Source organism: Piliocolobus tephrosceles, chromosome 10 (assembly GCF_002776525.5).
Source record: "Piliocolobus tephrosceles isolate RC106 chromosome 10, ASM277652v3, whole genome shotgun sequence".
NCBI lineage: Eukaryota > Metazoa > Chordata > Mammalia > Primates > Cercopithecidae > Piliocolobus > Piliocolobus tephrosceles.
This window is the reverse complement of record NC_045443.1, coordinates 113,519,754-113,524,802: the sequence shown is the minus strand read 5'-3', so window position 1 is coordinate 113,524,802 and position 5,049 is coordinate 113,519,754. Positions and strand designations below refer to the sequence as shown.

The 5,049-nt window shown below is 39.3% G+C and overlaps 1 non-coding gene across 1 annotated transcript; it reads left to right on the top strand.

The window, feature by feature from the left end:
- Positions 1 to 403: 403 nt before the first annotated feature.
- Positions 404 to 474, top strand: LOC111539092. Its single transcript, XR_002730574.1, has one exon. It is a non-coding gene; the product is annotated as a small nucleolar RNA SNORD56 (small nucleolar RNA).
- Positions 475 to 5,049: the final 4,575 nt, after the last annotated feature.

The following is a 5,049-nucleotide window of genomic DNA, read 5'->3' as shown; positions in this document are numbered from 1 at the left end:
ATGAACCCACATAACACAAATTAATCGTTTAAAAAGGAACAATTCAGTGGCAATGTTGTGCAACCACCACTTCTTTCTAGTTCCAAAACATTTTCATTATCCTAAAAGGAAACCCATGTTCTTGAAGCTGCTGCTTCTCATGTGCTGTGCTTTTATTGACTGTCTTTCCTTCCCTGCCTCATTTCTCCACCTCCATCCCAAACAATTTGTACTTGAATCCTTGTCCTCAGTCAGCTTTTGGGAGAAGCCAAATGAAGGCACTTGGGAATGTCATATTAGGTAAGAGGAAGAAAAAATTCCAAGAAGTTACATGCAAGTTGATACTCATTTGTTAAAAACTAAAATAAAAACATACTTTTAGGAATACATATCAGATGCAAAAAGAGTGTAAAAATGCAAGCAACCACAATGATGGCAATATTTTTCATCAACAGAAATTAACCTAGTGAGTTTTGATATTTAGGGTATAAGTGAAAAGAAAAATGCAAGCAAGGCATTGATGACTGTGAGATTCGGGAAGGTGGTACATGAGGTAAGAGGCGTAGGAAGATGGGCTTGGGAGACCACCGGGTTGGATGTGACTTGTTGACAGGGTCCTGGGTTTTGTTGTTGATGGTGAGTTTCTATAAGCTAATGATATTCTTTAAAAAATGACTAATAAAATTATTAAATAAAAGCATAGATCAGAGATAATGCATCATACCAAATATTATAATGAGCCCAATCTGTGCAAACAAGCAAAACTGACATCAGTGGAATTCAAATTAAGAGAGGACAGCATTTAAATTTTCCAAGTTCCGTGTGGTAGGCTGAAGAAAGAGTTTTAAAAAGTGTATTTTATGTTGCTTTTACTTGAGAAAGGATTTAATATACTCTTCCTTTGTCTTCCTTAGAAGATCATTCAAAAGGTCATAACCTAAATGCCCATTAATAGGGAGAAATTATATTAATGAGCACTGTTCTTCATGGCCTATGATGCAGTCATTCAAAAGATCAGATAAGACAGATGTGTCAATATACAGAGATATCCATGCTTCATTGATAAGTTAAAGAAGCAAGTTGAAGATATGTTTTATATAATCCTATCTTTGAAGACAATTTTTTGTCATATAAAAATGATATGTAATTTAATATATATGTTGTATATATGTGTCAGTAACCATTTATATATGTACGTGAGCATATATGATTGTATATTGGGAATAACTTACCCAGTATTGTTAACAATGTTTTTCTATGTGATAGAATTATGAAAAATTTCTTTTCTTTTCTTTTTTTTTGAGATGGAGTCTCGCTCTGTTGCCCAGGCTGGAGTGCAGTGGCCAGATCTCGGCTCACTGCAAGCTCCGCCTCCCGGGTTCACGCCATTCTCCTGCCTCAGCCTCCCGAGTAGCTGGGACAATAGGCGCCCGCCACCTCGCCCGGCTAATTTTTTGTATTTTTTTTAGTAGAGACGGAGTTTCACCGTGTTAGCCAGGATGGTCTCGATCTCCTGACCTCGTGATCTGCCCGTCTCGGCCTCCCAAAGTGCTGGTATTACAGGCTTGAGCCACGGCGCCCTGCCGAAATTTTTTTTTTTTTTTTTGATACAGAATCTCACTCTGTCACCCAGGCTGGAGTGTAGTGGTGGGATCGTGGCTCATTGCAAACTGCTTCCCGGGTTCAAGTGATTCTCCTGCCTCAGCCTCCCAAGTAGCTGGGACTACAGGCTGCATGCCACCACACCCAGCTAATTTTTTTTTTTTTTTTTTTTTTTTGTATTTTTAGTAGAGACAGGGTTTCGCCATGTTGACCAGGCTGGTCTTGAACTCCTAACCTCAGGTGATCCACCCATCTCAACCTCCCAGAGTGCTGGGATTACAGGTGTGAGCCACTGCACCTGGCTGAAAAGTTTCTATTTTTTAAGTTATGCATATCTATATGGGTTAAATATTTTTAATCAGAAAATCCAATAAAAATGAAGAATAAAAAAAGTATGTATTAAGTAGATGTAGTTCTGTAAATTCTTCTGTAGTTATTGTGGTGGTGTTGTTACTTTGTATAGCTACTCTGTTAGCGTTTGCAAAGTACATCTTCAAATAATTTCTCCTCCATCCATGAGTGTGGGTAAATCCACACTGTCTTTTAAATTATGTTGCTTTCATTTCACAGAGCCATATTTTATCACCAAGGACTCTTCCTCCCCATTTTAAAAGCTCTTTGAAAATCTTTTTTTCTCTACCTGCTTACTACTTTTTCCACTCTTCTGGCCAAGTCTATGTCCTGTGGTCTAAAGTTGCTCACACTGTTTTTTGTTAAGACCCGTTACTATGAAATATGATGTTCATCTGTGACATAGATAAATGTTAACATCATTGTTGGCCACTCTAATTTGATGACAGAGTTCTGGGAGATTCTGTAAGGTGAGAAACCTTCTGCCTCTGACATTTGAAAACCCAGAGAAGTAAGCAATTTTAGAAAATTGAAAACATGAATGACAACAACGAAAGAAAACAAAACTAAGCTCGTTCCTTGAGTCGAGTGGTTATTCTTCCTCATTATGTCTGGGCCGGAAAGATTTCTTCTTCACATGTCGCTTGGCAAATTGTTATCCTTCTGACCTAATTTGGAGATTAGGTCTTCTCCAGTGGCTGAAATGGTGAGGAAATGAGATGCAGCTGTATTTTGTTTCAGTTTTGTATGTACTTGGGTACCTTTCTTGCAGTGGGTCATGAATTTTGGGCATCTTATAGAAAACCTGGGAGCCCTTGGTGCTGAAAAAAATTGAGTTTCAGATAGAACGTGCTTTTAGAACTCCTGATTAGAGAATGCTGGGAATGCAAGTGTCTCGCCTTGTTTTGAAAGTTCTTTTTCCTCTAAACCATGCAAATGTTTTTTCAAAAACTTTTCTTATTCTTGATGATGATTATTTTTTGCCTATAAATGGGAACAAAAATGATTTTATTTTTTCCACATAAAGAATAAATGGAATGTATATCTTTCTTTGAAAATTTCTCGTAGTTCAATATTTTTTGACATCCTGTGAATTCTAACAGGAGGATTGATTATAAGCAGCTGTAAATTCTCGGTCTACTTAGTGTGCTTAAGTGTGCCTCATCCTGCAAGGTAATTTTTACAATATGGACACTCTTGATACCACCTATGACGTAGTCTTGCCAAAAATAAATTGACCCTGAATCAATTAAGTCTCTAATTCCAACTGCAATTTACAGAAACTACAGAGGACAGAGGAACATGTAACAATAGCACCACAAGGATGCATTACCAAATTCCAGACTGTCTTTGGTGATTAGAATAATGATTCCTCAAAGATGTCCACATCCTAATCCCTGTAATCTGTGACTATATTGGGTTATGTGGCAAGGGAGAATTAAGGTTGTAGGTGCAATTAATATTGCTAATGAACTGACCCTGAGAAGGGTGAGATTTCTCTTGGATTATCTGGATCAGTTCAGCATAGTCACAAGGATGCTTATAGATGAAAGAGGGAGGTTGTAGAGTCAATATCAGAGTGATGTCATGTGAGAAACACTCAACTGCATTGCTGGCTTTGAAGGTGGTGGAAGGGGGCCGTGAATTATGTGGCCTCTAGAAGTTGGACAAACAAGAAAATGGATCCTCTTCTGTAGCCTCCAGAAAACTCTGCTGACATCTTGATTTTAGCCCCTTGACATCTGTATCAAATTTCTGCTCTCCAGAGCTGTAAGATAATACATTTGCATTGCTTAAGCCATTAAGCTTGTGGTCACTTGTTGCAGCAGAAATGGGAAACTAAAATATGACCTGTTTATTTCAACAAAGAAAATGCACATCTAAAATGGAGATTGTATTTGATGCTGTCGGTGCCTCCCCATAGTCGGTACTGGAGGTCAGCTGCACACTGCTTTTGCACACACCAAGGCTTCCTGTGTCTCTGCCTGAGGGTCACTCCGGCTGCTGAACTGTGCTGGCTCTGTCCACAGGGTAGGCAGGAAGTGCTGAGAGTTCATGCCCCAGGAGCACAAGGCGGGATGGGAGTTGGTAAATAGAGGCTCCGATTCCCAAGCTGGACAGTGTCTCCAACGTCCTAAGTCTCTGAGGATTTCACACCATCTGCCCCAAGTGGCTACTGTTTCTGCAGGTGTACCTTATTGGGTCATATTCCTTCTCTCTGGGTCATTTCTCTACTTCCTTACCATGTTTCCTGGAACTGCTTCCAAAATCAACTGTTTGCACCCAAATTCTTGTCTGCAGATATGCTTTTGGCGGAGCTCGAACTAAGACAGAGGGGAAACTATGGTTTTATAGAGACTTAAGAGACACAACAGTCTGTCACAATCTTTGGACCTTATCTGGATACTGCTACAAACAAACAAGCAAACAAACAATACCTGAAAAGCATTAATGACATTGATAAGATAACTAGAAATCTGAACACCGGATCAGACATTTGATAATATTAAGAGATGGTGGTAGGCCAGGCAAGGTGGCTTATAGTTGTAATCCTAACACTTTGGGTGGATGCTGAGGCAGGTGGATCACTTGAGGTCAGGAGTTCAAGACCAGCCTGGCCAACATGGTGAAACCCTGTCTCTACTAAAAATACAAAAATTAGCTAGAGATGGTGGTGGGCACTTATAATCCTTGCTAATTGGGAGGCTGGGGTAGGAGGATTACTTGACCCTGGGAGGTGGGTGTTGCAGTGAGCTGAGATCACACCACTGCACTCCAGCCTCGGCGAAACTGTGTCCCAAAGAAAAAAAAAAAAAAGATGATTGTATCCCACTGCTGCCACCAATAAAAGAGGTGATTGTCAAATTTTGAAGTGGGATAATGCTATTGTGATTATGTTAAAACAAATGGTCTTTATCATCAGATACATTCTGAAATATTCATAAATACATTGATAATTGGTACAGTGTTTGGGATTTGCTTCAAAATAATGCAAGAGTTGAAGGAAGAGAGAGTGTAGGTGAAAGAATAGCCGTGAGCTGATAATTTTTGAAATTGGGAGATGAGTAGAAGAGGTTCATGACACCATTTATCCTACTTTTATATACATTAGACATT